We start from the raw sequence: 19,010 nt of genomic DNA, 5'->3' as shown, positions 1-19,010 counted from the left end.
AATGATGATTTTACACATGGAAAATCCCCATTGGTTGGGGCTGTTAACAGGTTATCGGATCCAAAACCCGACCCGATAGCTTAACGGCGTTCCGTTACGGTGGATGCCATGTGTCGGTCACCCTTGATGAAAGCACTTCTGTGACGCACGATTTATCGTCATGGAAGTGGACACTTCCGTGATGATAATTTTGGTAATGTCATGGAACACTTCTACGACATCACAGGTATGACTATCTTGATTTTGTCATAAATTTTTCATGGATGTACATGCATGACAAAAAACGACCTACTATGACAAACACGTATCATCACGGAAGTGTATTTTTTTTGTAGTGTCGGTTTGTGAGAAGCATATACCCAAATGGGACAAAAAATTTACCACGGCATGTTGATGCTGCTCCATGATAGCATGCCAAGTTTCATGAAGTTCAGACGAGTTTTAGATTTACTAGAATTTAAAAAACCAGGCATCTCAATGTTTTGCCGGCAATCAACGGTGCCCTAGTGTTTGAAATTCATTCCCATTTCTTGCATGGGACCGTATGCACCCAAGGACACAGATTTGATTTTTCAACCAATTTATATGGACTAGAGCATGCACATGTAGTTCAAAATTGAATTATGCACATAAATGCATAAAAATGTCCAAACGAACCCCGAAAAATCAAAAAAATTCACACAACACTCCTGTTGTTCTATGTTGACACGAGAAAAAAATTTGAAAGCAATAAGAGGCAATGGATAACGTTCCGTCCCCAAAGGTGTGGAATTCCCTACCGAAAACCATCAAAAACCATCATGCTTGTTGTGAGAATCTCCGGTTTGTGAGAAGCATATACCCAAATGGGGCAAAAAAAATTACCACAACATGTTGATGCCGCTCCATGATAGCATGCCAAGTTTCACGAATTTCAGATGAGTTTTGGATTTACTAGAATTTAAAAACCAGGCATCTCAATGTTTTTCCGGCAATCAACGGTGCCCTGGTGTTTGAAATTCATTCGCATAAGATATATGTGAAGCACGTGAGTAAATGACAAACTACTTCAAAAAGATATAAGTGAAGAATACTGAGTAGTCAAATAATTAAACCGCCATGGGAGGATTCTTTTTCATTCAAGATTTCAGATCCAAAGATTTTATTCAAACAGCAAGTAAAATTTAAAATACTCTCCAAGAAAAACACATATCATGTGACGAATAAAAATATAGCTCCGAGTAGGGTATACCAATAGTTTTGCAGACGAAAGAGGGGATGCCTTCCGGGGCATCCCCAAGCTTAGGTGCTTGAGTCTTCCTTGAATATTACCTTGGAGTGCCTTGGGCATCCCCAAGCTTAGGGTCTTTTCACTCCTTATTCTCCTCATATCGATATCTCACCCAAATCTTGAAAACTTCAATCACGCAAAACTTAACGGAACTTTGTGAGATAGGTTAGTATGATAAAGAGTAAACCATTCACTTTTGTAATGTCAAAGACAAGGTTCATAATTGTTCTCACACAATTCCTACTGTACCCTATCATTTCTACAATTTATATTGAGAAATACAAGCCATAGAAACTAGAAAACAAGCAAACTATGCAATGAAAACAGAATCTGTCAGAAACAGAACAGTCTGTAATGATCTGAACAGCAACCATACTTCTGCCACTCAAAAAATTATTAAATAAATTGGTAGACGTGAGGACTTTGTCTATTAATCTTCTGCAAAAATAATCAACTCAATTGCACTCTTCTGTAAAAAATGACAGCTAATCTCGTGAGCGCAAAGTTTCTGTTTTTTACAGCAATATCACATTAACTTTCACCCAAGTCTTCCCAAAGGTCTTACTTGGCACTTTATTGAAACAAAAGCTATAAAAATTATTACTACAGTATCTTAATCATGTAAAAACACAAAAATAGTAAGGGTAAATATTGGGTTGTCTCCCAACAAGCGCTTTTCTTTAATGCCTTTTAGCTAGGCATGATGATTTCAGTGATGCTCATATAAAAGATAAGAATTGAATCATAAAGAGAGCATCATGAAGAATATGACTAGAACATTTAAAACTAACCCACTTCCTATTCCTAGGGATTTTGTGAGCATGAATTTATGGGAACACGAATCAACTAGCATAGGAAGGCAAAACAAATATAACTTCAAAACTTTAAGCACATAGAGAGGAAACTTGATATTATTGCAACTCCTACAAACATGTATTCCTCCCTCATAATAATTTTCAGTAGCATCACGAATGAGTTCAACAATATAACCAGCATATAAAGCATTATGTTCATGATCTACAAGCATACAAATTTTACTAGTCTTCACATAAGCAAAAAATTTCTAATTCGGGATAGTGGGAGCAAACTTATTGTAAATCCACTTTAGATGATAGTATTATTCATACTCCAAAAGATATAATTGAAGTTCATGGAGCATTCTAAAATTAATATAGACAAACCAATATCCAAGCTCAAAATATATAAGTGAAGCACACGAAGCATTCTATAAAACCATACTCAAAAGATTTAAGTGAAGCACAAAGAGCAATTCTATAAGATCATACTTAAAACATATAAGTGAAGCAAAACGAGGAAATCTATAAGATCATACTTAAAATATATAAGTGAATCACATGAAGTATTCCATAAATCAATAAAGGTCTATCTCATACTAGCATGGTTCTTAAAGGAAAAAACAAAAACACAAAGGACACAAATTATGTGAACAAAACAAAAACCGAGATATACTGATAATTGTTGAAGAAGAAAGATGGGATGCCAACCAGGGCATCCCCAAGCTTAGATGATTGAGTATCCTTGAAATATTTACTTGGGGTGCCTTGGGCATCCCCAATCTTGAGCTCTTGCCTTGATTTATTCTTCTCATATTGGTACCTCCTCGATCTTCGAACACTTCATCCGCACAAAACTTTAACAAAACTTTGTGAGATCTGTTAGTGTAATAAAGCAAATCACTACCTTTAGGTACTGTTGCAAACTTATTCCAATTTCATATTAGAACTATATCTATGGTATTCCAACTTCACCATGGTTCATACCCCCCGATACTACCCATAGATTCATCAAAATAAGCGAACAACTCATAGAAAACAGAATCTGTCAAAAACAGGACAGTCTGTAGTAATCTGGAAGTTTAGTAAACTTCTGTAACTCTAAAAACTTCTAAAAATATATGAAAATTTAAAAAATTTGTACAAAAGTAATGTGCAAAAAGTTTCAGACCCATTTGACTTTCCAGTAAAAAATGTAAAATCACACGCTACAGCCAAATTTTCTGTTTTTGTACTGCACAAAGTAAACAAGCAACCTAATCATCCTAAAACCAAGGCTTGGAACATTATTTTTATAATACAATGTATATATACAAGGGGATAATTATTTTCAGAGAAGCTTCCATGAATTTTTTTACATTGTTTCCATGAGCATGAACACAAGTGTTCAAGGTCGACCCTCATTTCTCCAATGCATAACCTTCCAATCACTTCTCTTATTGAAAAACTTTTTAGGTATGAGAGGCAAGTAATTTTTTGTATTTCCATTCTTTTTAAAAAAATTGTATGTTTCACCCACAACTAAACAAAAACAAAGAAGGAAAAACAAAATCTACTTAGTGAAGAAAGCAAACAAGCACACACGAGAATATCAACCCCACACTATTGCTCCCCAGCAACGGTGCCAGAAAAGAGCTTGATAATCCCCAAGTGTAGGGAATCATCGTAGAAATTCCCAATGGTGGAAGTGATAAGTATAGAGTGTCGAACCCACAACGAGCTAAAGGTAAGATCAATATTCTCTCAAGTCCTATCTGCCACTGATACGACTCTACGTAAACCGAACGTTTGCTTCCCACTAGAAACGAGAAATAAAACTACGTTGTGGTTATGAAGAGGATAACTTTGCATGATATCGTAGAGCTAAAATATGAAAGTAGGTGTTGTTATCATAAAGTTATAATATATTAGTAAATATTATAAATAGCGAGTGTGGAATAATGATGGGTCGATGTGCGGAATTGTCCTAGGCAATTGTTAACAAGACCGATAGTCGTCATTGCAATTTTATATGAGGGAGAGGCATAAGCTAACATACTTTCTCTTCTAGGATCATATGCACTTATGATTGGAACTCTAGCAAGCATACGCAACTACTAAAGATCATTAAGGTAAAACCCAACCATATCATTAAAACATCAAGTCCAGATCGCAAATCCGTTGACTAAACCTCTCCCTCGAGCAAAACATGATCAACACCAGAACTCTATGGGTGTTCGATTCATCACAATGTAACTAGATTATTGACTCTAGTGCAAGTGGGAGACTGTTGGAAATATGCCCAAGAGGCAATAATAAAATGGTTATTATTATATTTCCTTGTTCATGATAATTTTCTATTGTTCATGCTATAATTGTGTTATCCAGAAATCATAATACATGTGTGAATACATAGACCACAACATGTCCCTAGTGAGCCTCTAGTTGACTAGCTCGTTAATCAATAGATGTTTACGGTTTCCTGACCATGGACATTGGATGTCATTGATAACGGGATCACATCATTAGGAGAATGATGTGATGGACAAGACCCAATCCTAAGCATAGCACAAGATCGTGTAGTTCGTCTGCTAGAGCTTTTCTGAATGTCAAGTATCATTTCCTTAGACCATGAGATTGTGCAACTCTCGGATACCGTAGGAGTGCTTTGGTTGTACCAAACGTCACAACGTAACTGGGTGGCTATAAAGGTGCACTACAGGTATCTCCGAAAGTGTCTGTTGGGTTGGCATGAATCGAGACTGGGATTTGTCACTCCGTATGACGGAGAGGTATCTCTGGGCCCACTCGGTAATGCATCATCATAATGAGCTCAGTGTGACTAAGTAGTTGGTCACGGGATCATGCATTATGGAACGAGTAAAGTGACTTGCCGGTAACGAGATTGAACGAGGTATTGGGATACCGACGATCGAATCTCGGGCATGCCGACTGACAAAGGGAATTGTATATGGGATTGCTTGAATCCTCGACATCGTGGTTCATCCGATGAGATCATCGTGGAACATGTGGGAGCCAACATGGGTATCCATATCCCGCTGTTGGTTATTGGCCGAAGAGTTGTCTCGGTCATGTCTGCACGGTTCTCGAACCCGTAGGGTCCACACACTTAAGGTTCGATGACGCTAGGGTTATTAGGAAGACTTGTATGTGATTACCGAATGTTGTTCGGAGTCCCGGATGATATCTCGGACGTCACAAGGAGTTCCGGAATGGTCCGGAGGTGAAGATTTATATGTAGGAAGTTGTCATACGGTCACCGGAAAGGTTCGGGGGCATATCGGTATTGTACCGGGTCCACCGGAGGGGTTCCGGGGGTCCACCGGGAGGGGCCACTTCTCTCGGAGGGCCTAATGGGTAGTAGAGGAAAGGGAACCATACCTACATGGGCTGGGTGCATCCCCCCTTGGGCCCATGCGCCTAGGGTTGGGGGGAAACCCTAAGGGGGGCGCCCCCTTGCTTGGGGGCCAAGCCACCTCCCCTTGGCCGCCGCCCCCCCTCTAGATCTCATCTAGAGGGTGCCATCCCCCTCCCTCCTTCCCCTATAAATAGAGGGGCAAGGGGAGGGCTGCACACCACATCCAAGGCGCAGCCCCTCCCCTCCCCAACACCTCTCCTCCTCCGCAAGAGCTTGGCAAAGCCCTGCCGGAGTACTGCTGCTCCACCACCACCACGCCGTCGTGCTGCTATTGGAGCCCTCTTCCTCAACCTCTCCCTCCTTCCTTGCTGGATCAAGGCGCGGGAGACGTCCTCGCTCCGTACGTGTGTTGAACGCGGAGGTGCCGTCCGTTCGGCGCTAGGATCTTCGGTGATTTGGATCACGACGAGTACGACTCCATCAACCCCGTTCTCTTGAACGCTTCCGCTCGTGGTCTACAAGGGTATGTAGATGCACTCCTCTCCTTCTCGTTGCTAGATGACTCCATAGATTGATCTTGGTGATGCGTAGAAAATTTTAAATTTCTGCTACAATCCCCAACACTGGTATCATGAGCTAGGTCTATGCGTAGTTTCTATGCACGAGTAGAACACAAGTTGTTGTGGGCGTCGATTTTGTCAATTTACTTGCCGTTACTAGTCTTATCTTGATTCGGCGACATCGTGGGATGAAGCGGCCCGGACCGACCTTACACGTACGCTTACGTGAGACTAGTTCCACTGACTGACATGCACTAGTTGCATAAGGTGGCTAGCGGGTGTCTGTCTCTCCCACTTTAGTCGGATCGGATTCGATGAAAAGGGTCCTTATGAAGGGTAAATAGAAATTGGCATATCGCGTTGTGGTTTTGGCGTAGGTAAGAAACGTTCTTGCTAGAAACCTATAGCGGCCACGTAAAAACTTGCAACAACAATTAGAGGACGTCTAACTTTTTTTGCAGCATATGCCGTGTGATGTGATATGGCCAAAAGGATGTGATGAATGATATATGTGATGTATGAGATTGATCATGTTCTTGTAATAGGAATCACGACTTGCATGTCGATGAGTATGACAACCGGTAGGAGCCATAGGAGTTGTCTTAATTTATTTATGACCTGCGTGTCAACTTATAAGTCATGTAATTACTTTACTTTATCGCTAACCGTTAGCCGTAGTAGTAGAAGTAATAGTTGACGAGACAACTTCATGAAGACACGATGATGGAGATCATGATGATGGAGATCATGGTGTCATACTGGTGACGACGATGATCATGGCGCCCCGAAGATGGAGATCAAAGGGAGCAAAATGATATTGGCCATATCATGTCACTATTTGATTGCATGTGATGTTTATCATGTTTTACATCTTATTTGCTTAGAACGACGGTAGCATAAATAAGATGATCCCTCGCAATAATTTCAAGAAAGTGTTCTCCCTAATTGTGCACCGTTGCTAAGGTCCGTTGTTCTGAAGCACTACGTGATGATCGGGTGTGATAGGTTCTAACGTTCGCATACAACGGGTGTAAGCCAGATTTACACACGCAAAACACTTAGGTTGACTCGACGAGCCTAGCATGTACATACATGGCCTTGGAACACGGAAGACCAAAAGGTCGAACATGAGTCGTATAGAAGATACGATCAACATGAAGATGTTCACCGATGATGACTAGTCCGTCTCACGTGATGATCGGACACGACCTAGTTGAATCGGATCATGTATCACTTAGATGACTAGAGGGATGTCTATCTGAGTGGGAGTTCATTAAATAATTTGATTAGATGAACTTAGTCTAAAATCTTTACAGTATGTCTTGTAGATCAAATGGCCCACGCTAATGTTGTCCTCAACTTCAACGCGTTCCTAGAGAAAACCAACCTGAAAGACGATGGTAGCAACTATACGGACTGGGTCCGGAACTTGAGGATCATCCTCATAGCTGCCAAGAAAGCATATGTCCTTGAAGCACCGCTAGGTGAAGCACCACCCCTAGCAAACCAAGACGTTATGAACGCTTGACAGTCCCGTGTTGATGATTACTCCCTGGTTCAGTGCGGCATGCTTTACAGCTTAGAACTGGGGCGCCAGAAGCGTTTTGAGCAACACGGAGCATATGAGATGTTCCAAGAGTTGAAAATGGTTTTCCAAGCTCATGCCTGGGTCGAGAGATATGAAGTCTCCGACAAGTTCTACAGTTGTAAGATGGAGGAGAATAGTTCCATCAGCGAGCACATACTCAAAATGTCTGGGTTGCACAACCGCTTGTCTCAGCTAGGAGTTAATCTCCCGGATGATGCGGTCGTTGACAGAATCCTTCAGTCGCTCCCACCTAGCTACAAGAGCTTTGTGATGAACTTCAATATGCAGGGGATGGAAAAGACCATTCCTGAGGTATATTCAATGCTGAAATCAGCGGAGGTGGAAATCAAAAAGGAACATCAAGTGTTGATGGTGAATAAAACCACTAAGTTCAAGAAAGGCAAGGGTAAAAAGAACTTCAAGAAGGACGGCAAGGGAGTTTCCGCGCCCAGTAAGCAAGCTGCTAGGAAGAAGCCAAAGAATGGACCCAAGGCCGAGACTGAGTGTTTTTATTGCAAGGGAAGTGGTCATTGGAAGCGGAACTGCCCCAAGTACTTAGCGGACAAGAAGGCCGGCAACACCAAAGGTATATGTGATATACATGTTATTGATGTGTACCTTACCAGCAGTACTCGTAGTAGCTCCTGGGTATTTGATACCGGTGCGTTTGCTAATATTTGTAACTCAAAACAGGAGCTGCGGAATAAGCGGAGACTGGCGAAGGACGAGGTGACGATGCGCGTCGGGAATGGTTCCAAGGTCGATGTGGTCGCCGTCGGCACGCTACCTCTACATTTACCTACGGGATTAGTTTTAAACCTCAATAATTGTTATTTAGTGCCAGCTTTGAGCATGAACATTGTATCAGGATCTTGTTTAATACGAGATGGCTACTCATTTAAATCCGAGAATAATGGTTGTTCTATTTATATGAGAGATATCTTTTATGGTCATGCCCTGCTGGTCAATGGTTTATTCTTATTTAATCTCGAACGTGATGTTACACATATTCATAGTGTGAATACCAAAAGATGTAAGGTTGATAATGATAGTCCCACATACTTGTGGCACTGCTGCCTTGGTCACATTGGTGTCAAACACATGAAGAAACTCCATGCAGATGAACTTTTGGAGTCTCTTGATTATGAATCATTTGACACGTGCAAACCATGCCTCATGGGCAAAATGACCAAGACTCCGTTCTCCGGAACAATGGAGCAAGCAACCAACTTATTGGAAATCATACATACTGATGTGTGCGGTCCAATGAGTGTTGAGGCTCGCGGTGGCTATCGTTATGTTCTCACCCTCACTGATGACTTGAGTAGATATGGGTATGTATAGTTAATGAAACACAAGTCTGAGACCTTTGAAAAGTTTAAGGAATTTCAGAGTGAGGTTGAGAATCAACATGACAGGAAAATCAAGTTCTTGCGATCAGATCGTGGGGGAGAATATTTGAGTCACGAATTTGGCATGCACTTAAGGAAATGTGGAATAGTTTCACAACTCACTCCGCCTGGAACACCTCAGCATAATGGTGTGTCCGAACGCTGTAATCGCACTCTATTGGATATGGTGCGATCTATGATGTCTCTTACCGATCTACCGCTATCATTTTGGGGCTATGCTTTAGAGACTACCGCATTAACTTTAAATAGGGCTCCGTCAAAATCCGTTGAGATGACACCGTATGAATTATGGTTTGGGAAGAAACCTAAGATGTCGTTTCTAAAAGTTTGGGGATGTGATGCTTATGTGAAGAAACTTCAACCTGAAAAGCTCGAACCCAAATCAGAAAAATGTGGCTTCATAGGATACCCTAAAGAAACTATTGGGTATACCTTCTACCTTAGATCCAAAGGCAAGATCTTTGTTGCCAAGAATGGATCCTTTCTAGAGAAAGAGTTTCTCTCGAAAGAAGTAAGTGGGAGGAAAGTAGAACTTGATGAAGTATTGCCTCTTGAACCGGAGAGTGGCGCAGCTCAGAAAAATGTTCCTGAGGTGCCTGCACCAATTAGAGAGGAAGTTAATGATGATGATCATGAAACTTCAGATCAAGTTGCTACTGAACTTCGTAGGTCCACAAGGACACGTTCTGCACCAGAGTGGTACGGCAACCCTATCCTGGAAATCATGTTGTTGGACAATGGTGAACCTTCGAACTATGAAGAAGCGATCGCGGGCCCAGATTCCGACAAATGGCTGGAAGCCATGAAATCTGAGATAGGATCCATGTATGAAAAGGAAGTATGGACTTTGACTGACTTTCCCGTTGATCGGCGAGCCATAGAAAATAAATGGATCTTTAAGAAGAAGACAGACGCGGATGGTAATGTGACCATCTATAAGGCTCGGCTTGTCGCTAAGGGTTATCGACAAGTTCAAGGGGTTGACTACGATGAGACTTTCTCACCCGTAGCAAAGCTGAAGTCCGTCTGAATCATGTTAGCAATTGCCGCATTCTATGATTATGAGATATGGCAAATGGATGTCAAAACGGCATTCCTTAATGGTTTCCTTAAGGAAGAATTATATATGATGCAGCCGGAAGGTTTTGTCAATCTTAAGAATGCTGACAAGGTGTGCAAGCTCCAACACTCAATCTATGGGCTAGTGCAAGCATCTCGGAGTTGGAACATTCGATTTGATGAGATGATCAAAGCGTTTGGGTTTACGCAAACTTATGGAGAAGTCTATGTTTACAAGAAAGTGAGTGGGAGCTCTGTAGCATTTCTCATATTATATGTGGATGACATACTATTGGTGGGAAATGATATAGTATTCTTGGAAAGCATAAAGGCCTACTTGAACAAGTGTTTTTCAATGAAGGATCTTGGAGAAGCTGCTTATATATTGGGCATCAAGATCTATAGAGATAGATCGAGACGCCCCATTGGTCTTTCACAGAGTACATACCTTGACAAGATATTGAAGAAGTTCAATATGGATCATTCCAAGAAGGGGTTCTTGCCTGTGTTGCAAGGTACGAGATTGAGCATGGCTCAATGCCCGACCACGGCAGAAGATAGAGAAAAGATGAGTGTCGTCCCCTATGCCTCAGCCATAGGGTCTATTATGTATGCCATGCTGTGTACCAGACCTGGTGTAAACCTTGCTGTAAGTTTGGTAGGAAGGTACCAAAGTAATCCCGGCATGGAACACTGGACAACGGTCAAGAATATCCTGAAGTACCTGAAAAGGACTAAGGATATGTTTCTCGTTTATGGAGGTGACGAAGAGCTCATCGTAAAGGGTTACGTCGATGCTAGCTTCGACACAGATCTGGATGACTCTAAGTCACAAACCGGATACGTGTATATCTTAAATGGTGGGGCAGTCAGCTGGTGCAGATGCAAGCAAAGCGACGTGGCGAGATCTACATGTGAAGTGGAGTACATGGCAGCCTCGGAGGCAGCACAAGAAGCAATCTGGGTGAAGGAGTTCATTACCGACCTAGGAGTTATTCCCAATGCGTCGGGCCCGATGACTCTCTCCTGTGACAACACTGGAGCTATTGCCCTTGCCAAGGAGCCCAGGTTTCACAGGAAGACCAGGCATATCAAGCGTCGCTTCAACTCCATTCATGAAAATGTTCAAAATGGAGACATAGATATTTGTAAAGTGCATACGGACCTGAATGTCGCAAATCCGTTGACTAAACCTCTCCCTCGAGCAAAACATGATCAACACCAGAACTCTATGGGTGTTCGATTCATCACAATGTAACTAGATTATTGACTCTAGTGCAAGTGGGAGACTGTTGGAAATATGCCCTAGAGGCAATAATAAAATGGTTATTATTATATTTCCTTGTTCATGATAATTGTCTATTGTTCATGCTATAATTGTGTTATCCGGAAATCGTAATACATGTGTGAATACATAGACCACAACATGTCCCTAGTGAGCCTCTAGTTGACTAGCTCGTTAATCAATAGATGGTTACGGTTTCCTGACCATGGACATTGGATGTCATTGATAATGGGATCACATCATTAGGAGAATGATGTGATGGACAAGACCCAATCCTAAGCATAGCACAAGATCGTGTAGTTTGTTTGCTAGAGCTTTTCTGAATGTCAAGTATCATTTCCTTAGACCATGAGATTGTGCAACTCCCGGATACCGTAGGAGTGCTTTGGGTGTACCAAACGTCACAACGTAACTGGGTGGCTATAAAGGTGCACTACAGGTATCTCCGAAAGTGTCTGTTGGGTTGGCATGAATCGAGACTGGGATTTGTCACTCCGTATGACGGAGAGGTATCTCTGGGCCCACTCGGTAATGCATCATCATAATGAGCTCAGTGTGACTAAGTAGTTGGTCACGGGATCATGCATTACGGAACGAGTAAAGTTACTTGCCGGTAACGAGATTGAACGAGGTATTGGGATACCGACGATCGAATCTCGGGCAAGTAACGTGCCGACTGACAAAGGGAATTGTATACGGGATTGCTTGAATCCTCGACATCGTGGTTCATCTGATGAGATCATCGTGGAACATGTCGGAGCCAACATGGGTATCCAGATCCCGCTGTTGGTTATTGGCCGGAGAGTTGTCTCGGTCATGTCTGCATGGTTCCCGAACCCGTAGGGTCTACACACTTAAGGTTCGATGACGCTAGGGTTATTAGGAAGACTTGTATGTGATTACCGAATGTTGTTCGGAGTCTCGGATAAGAACCTGAACGTCACGAGGAGTTCCGGAATGGTCCGGAGGTGAAGATTTATATGTAGGAAGTTGATATACGGTCACCGGAAAGGTTCGGGGGCATATCGGTATTGTACCGGGGCCACTGGAGGGGTTACGGGGGTCCACCGGGAGGGGCCACCTCTCTCGGAGGGCCTAATGGGCCGTAGAGGAAAGGGAACCATCCCTACATGGGCTGGGCACATCCCCCCCTTGGGCCCATGCGCCTAGGGTTGGGGGGGACCCTAAGGGGGCGCCCCCCTTGCTTGGGGGGCAAGCCCCCTCCCCTTGGCCGCCCCCCCTCTAGATCTCATCTAGAGGGGGCCGGCCCCCTTCCTCCTTCCCCTATAAGTAGAGGGGCAAGGGGAGGGCTGCACGCCACATCCAAGGCGCAGCCCCTCCCCTCCCCAACACCTCTCCTCCTCCGCAAGAGCTTGGCTAAGCCCTGCCGGTGTACTGCTGCTCCACCACCACCACGCCGTCATGCTGCTGTTGGAGCCCTCTTCCTCAACCTCTCCCTCCTCCTTGCTGGATCAAGACGCGGGAGACGTCCTCGCTCCGTACGTGTGTTGAACACGGAGGTGCCGTCCGTTCGGCGCTAGGATCTTCGGTGATTTGGATCACGACGAGTACGACTCCATCAACCCCGTTCTCTTGAACGCTTCCGCTCGCGATGTACAAGGGTATGTAGATGCACTCCTCTCCCTCTCGTTGCTAGATGACTCCATAGATTGATCTTGGTGATGCGTAGAAAATTTTAAATTTCTGCTACGATCCCCAACAAAGGACCCATGTTCAGTTTGCTAGCTACTGCATTTCCATAACAAATTCTAGTGAATTGTGCTATCTACTTTTACCATGCAATATTCTGCTACATTGTATATGTTTTATATGTCATGCAATGTGGTGTTCAATTAACTGCTTAGTTCAATTCTGCAAATGTGATGTTCAATTCTTTAGGGTGCAATATTTCCAAGTTGTTAAGCATGCTTGGTTTGGTTAACTGTCTGAACTTCTATTAGGAGTATGTTATATTGTTCAATTGGTGTTTAGTTGACCGCTTGGTTCATTTGTTGTGGCTTGGTTCACATGTTGTGGTGTTTAGTTAACTACTTGATTCAATTCTGTAATGAGATGTTCAATTATTATGGCTGCATTCTATTATTGTATACCATGTGAGGAATAAATCGAATTGGCTGTACTAACTACATGAGAAACAAATACAATTGTTATATTTCCAAGTAGTTAAGCATGCTTGGTTTGGTTAACTGTCTGATCTTCTATTAGGAGTATGTTATATTGTGCAATGTGGTGCTCAGTTAACGTTTCGTTCATTTGTTGTGGTGTTTAGTTAACTGCTTGATTCAATTCAGCAATGCGATGTTCAATTGCTATGGCCGCATTCTCTTATTTTATACCATGTGAGGAATAAATCGAATTTAGTTGTACTAAATACATAAGAAACAAATACAATTGCTATATTTCCAAGTTGTTAAGCATGCTTGGTTTGGTTAACTGTTTGATCTTCTATTAGGAGTATGTTATATTGTGCAATGTGGTGCTCAGTTAACGTTTGGTTCATTTGTTGTGGTGTTTAGTAAATTGTTTGGTTCAATTCTGCAATGTGATGTTCAATTGATGTGGCTGCATTCTATTATTGTATACCATGTGAGGAATAAATCGAATTGGGTTGCACTTAATAAATGAGAAACATATACAAGTGCTATATTTCCTAGTTCTTAATCATGCTTGGTTTGGATAAATGGGTTTTCCATGTGGCTTGAATTAATCTGATGAATCTGCAATGTGCTTATTTATCATCAACATATTTTACTGATACCATGCGAACCCTTACTTAACCTGATTACTAACTACCTTAAATGTATTGCAGGGAAACAATGGGAAGCACTAAGGTCTACAAGATGGTACTAACTATTATACCTTGCCTTTTTTATTCCTTTTCCCTGTTTCCAATATAGAGAAGATATTTATGCACATCCTTGTTTTCAGTGTTCACTGATGATTACCTCACAAACCACCTCTGTGGTCAGGAGGCGAGGAAAGTTTTCATACAACACCCACGGCTCAATATTGAAGTGTTCCTGAAGAGGTCAAAGGATGGACGGTCAATCATCCACGGGCACTGGCTTATAGTTGCAAAGATCTTCAACATGAATGAAGGTTCAATATTTGCCTTCCGCTTCAGCAGTTTTTCAGATGAGATGCATCTCTCTATGTACCGTTATGATGCTAATTTCGAAAGGTTCTAGATGTTACATGTGAAACTTGCTGCTGGTGCAGTTGTGTAATGGGGTAGTTGAGTGCTGAAGATATATCATGTTGTACTCCGATGTATTTCAATTATGAAATCCTTCTTCCTTAATATGGCAATGGAATATATTATGTGCTTAATATGAATGTCAATTAGATTAGTAAATGAATTATTAATAATAAGAAAATTTACTCGCTAATTGGCCAATTAGCTTGCTAATTGGGTTTTCCTATTGCAAACGGTTAATGAGAAAACACCGTGGGCGATGACCTCAGGCAACTTACACAGTTTCTAGGAATAAACCTTGTTGGATAACTGAACAATCACACACGACATTCTTTTTAAAAATGTTTGCGTTACGCCACCTTGCAGAAACGTTTTCCTTGTAGCAACTGTGTGGGATGTATATACGAACAGAAATGTTAAGCGGGGACTGACTGTATGGGATGTACTTACGACGGGAAACAATTTTGCCGTATAATTATATTTTTTTAGCACTACAATACGTATTTTCGTATTTGAGCGCTCGCCGGTCGCACACGGCCTCATTTTGCCGAGCGTGTGTGCCTGGAGGGTATATCCCCAACGGTTTCTGGGTCGTGTGGGAAGGACCCCCTATTGCCCACACTCACTTGGTGACGGTTCTGAATGCCGTCGCGGAAAGGGGATAAAAACCGTTTGTTTAGGACCGACGCGCACCAGTGTGGGGTGGGCAAAAACTGCTTCAACAGCCTCTGGACGGCCTCATGACTGCTGGAGGACTCCACTCATAGTGACGCAATAGCAGAGGCAACGATCGAGAAACCGTCGGCTCGTCGGGTTGTGGTGGTCGCGCAACTGCCCTACTAGCTTTGGCGGCGGGCAGCGGGGCTACAACAGTTACAGTCGCGGGAGCTCCAGAGAACATTCGAATTGGCCGTGCAGTCATTGGCAGGGCGGACTAAAATCGGTAGGTCGCCGGTGGCTAGGGCGGCACAGCTAGTGGCGGGGATATGCCGCGGGGTCGGGGATGGACGGACGTGCAGCGATGGAGGCATTACCGGGCACAAATCACTAGCAGCGAAGGTGGGCGGTCGTTGGTGAAGCGGGCTCAAATCGGCGGGTCGTCGGCAAATACGGCGGCGTTACTGTCGGCGGGGATAGGTGGCGGGCTCAGGGATGGGCCGACGGGCGGCGATGGCTCTTTTCCGGGCAAAAATCACCGGCCAGCGGGTGGATGGAAGTGAAATGAAGAGCGGTTGGCGCGCGAATGTAGTTTTACATCACTTGGGAGGCGGAGATGCAAATTTGCATCTCCAAGTGTTATATTTTACATCACTTGGAGGAGGTGATGTAAATGTTTTTGCATGAACATCATCTGTTGGAGTTGGGTTTTTGGGCCTCGGAGATGTATAAGTTAGTTATTTATACATCGAAATCATCTATTGGAGATGCTCTTGGTGACCTTTTAATAACTACTCCCTCCGTTCGGAATTACTTGTCACCGAAATGGATGTATCTAGACGTATTTTAGTTCTAGATACATCCATTTCCGAAACAAGTTATTCCGAACGGAGGGAGTAGATATCAGGTGCCGCCCCAATGTTCTATCAGGATGAAAACATGTGAATGCGCATTGAGTGTACACATATACTACTTCAACCGTCATTTGGTCCAGTATATCCGATGGCTCCTCAGTGATCTATCAGGATGAGAATAAGCTATTTCATATTTTTTTTCAAATCTTGGATTTCAAAGAAGACATTATCCTAAATACCAATAGAGCGCTAAACATACAAAACAAGTCATTTCATTCTAGCATAAGGACTATGAATATTTTGTTACATAAACTAAGACTTGAGATGCGAACCCTATCGGACACCGATATGTATATCTGCTCAAACCAATTTTCAGTTTTACGTCAAGTTTGATACTTATTTGTATGAACTATGAATATTTTGTTACATAACCGGAGACTTGAGACGTGAACTCTTTCAGACACCGATATGTATGTCCGCTCAAACCATCATACCGTAACTTCCCCAAATATTTTACTCGGTACATGGATTTGTTCTGTTTTACATCAAGTTTGATTCGTTATGACTCCATATTGATACTGACATCTAGAATTTCTATATAGATTTTGAAGTAGGATTATCATAAAGATACATTGTGTGAAGACGTCCATGAGTTTTACAATGTGTAATTTACCTAATATTATATTGAAATTACAGAATACAACTTGTTTCCCATACGAACAAGAAATGGTTGCCAAGTATGTATCTGAAGTAGAGTGATTCCCAACCCCCAACCACCACCCACCTACCCCCTCTCTCAGTTCTCCATTGTCTCTAGAAATGCTCTCCAACTCGCGCATGAGACACTGATGGAGGTGGCAGGAGGGATTTGATCGCTCTGCCTTACATCGAGAGCTTAGTTTATCGTGGCGGGGATCCCTAGACTATGAAGCATGAACCCGACATAGTCCTCATGGCAGAAGGCACCGCTGGGTGATAGCTTGTCTGCGTGGGCGGCAAATATGGGTTACGGCATCTCGGTCTCCCTGCATGCTTTGTTGGCATCCTGTGAGAAGTTCCCACCTTTATCTTAATCGATCTTCTTGTTTTCCCTCTAGACATAGAGTCTGGCGGCATCAATCTGAACTTTATATTGAAATTCTGATATCATCCTATAAATCTTGTATATACTACAACGTAATGGAATAGTATGGCTAGATTCATGACCATAGAAACATGATATCTCAGGATCGATGCCGAGAATATTTTTTTTCTATTATTCTTAGTCCCAACAAAGTTGTATGTGTAGTTTCATGTGCCATGAATGTCTCATTCACCAACCAGCAATGCAACCTAGTCTCTTACCATCAGTGGCGGAGCTACACAGCCAAAGCTGGGCGGGCCGGCATGAAGGAAGATCACTAGTTTTTGTTCTCATGGCCCAGTTTACTTCAATCTGACACTGCATTTGATGTGGGATGGGCGGGCCATGACCCATTTTCGTCACACGTAGCTCCGCCAGTGCTTACCATCATTCATATATGTCTTTAACGCCATGCGCCTAAAGTAGTTCAGGACATGGACCTCCAAGCGCGACATTATAAACACACAACATGTACTAAAATTCTCGTTGAACCATTGCAAATATCCCATGGGAGTAGCATTAGCTTTCAGTGGAAATATCTACAGAGTATAATTTGGTGGAAATCTCACGTATTTGTATAATTCTCACTTATAGATACATTTTGATGTTTTAATAGCTAAACATATGTGCACAATCACAAACTCATGAATAGGACAGTTACTGTTTTCGATTTAGCAGTCCGGCAACCGTCGAGGATTGGTGGCTTGGCACAAGAATGGCCTAGTTGAGGCCACCATTGGCAGAGTGACGAGCCCTCTGGACGAACATGTCACTGTGGCGGGTAGCAACCATGTTGGCTTTATTCGTTTTCGTTATCTTTTCCTTTGTTTTGTCACAACTCATAAGTCACTATAATGCTCTCTCATGCAAAGTCTGCACGAGGATAGGGGCCATTAACACAGCCTCAACAAGAGGATGAATAATATGGAAGAACAAGATAGCATTGTTGGTAGACCCCTCCAAGTTTGTGATTTTCGAGTCTCCCTTGTTCCAGATAGCTCAAAATTCTATGTGAGCAAGTGGCAGCCGGTAAATTCAGTGGATGAGAGTGGCGGCTGCATACTAGCAGAGATTATGGCTGGCGGTGGAAGTGTCGGTTGAGTATGCATTTTCTTGGCGAAAACTTAAAATGGAAATTTCATTGCCATATTGGTAGCATCAACATACGTGTGTCATGTTTCATGTTGAAATAATTTGTTTGAATCTCCTCTTCACGGTATAACCTAAATGACACGTATGTTGGTTGGATCTAAGATCGGTGAACAAATGTTGATCCCTTCTTGAAGGTCAATCTTTGTATACATGTTGATTTAGGCGGTGTTGTGTTGGGATTTTTTTGTCCCTATTGATAGGAGTATAGTAGCCGGTAGAGATAATGACTACAGTGAACCAATTTACGAATACAAAGACGAAGACCTCGAGATTTTTTTATCTTTTGGAAACCAATTTATTCATCCTTGATATATGGTGTAGTCTCAATAAAATGCTTGTTTTGTTCATCCTAGGCTGGGCTAAGAGGCTCAAATGTACTTTCCTTTCCAAACATAAAACATAAATTTGAGTTTATGCTAAAAACTATGTATGACCAGAAGATGTACTTGTCCTTGTAGTCACAAGTGTGCAATGTGAGTTATATTTTGTTTGGTATATGATGTAAATGGATGGTTACTCTCCAAGCCCTCGCAAAAAGGGTAATATCCATAAATGTGTAATTTTTATGCAGTTGTCCTTTTCTGATTGTTTGATCAAAGTATGTGAAGTTGTATGATTCACTATTTTCTTTACTCTTGGAACAGTATCTTACTTTTTTCGTGAATACGCTAGAGAACGTAT

The sequence above is a fragment of the Triticum dicoccoides genome, chromosome 7A, assembly GCF_002162155.2.
Source record: "Triticum dicoccoides isolate Atlit2015 ecotype Zavitan chromosome 7A, WEW_v2.0, whole genome shotgun sequence".
NCBI lineage: Eukaryota > Viridiplantae > Streptophyta > Magnoliopsida > Poales > Poaceae > Triticum > Triticum dicoccoides.
This window is presented reverse-complemented; position numbering follows the sequence as displayed.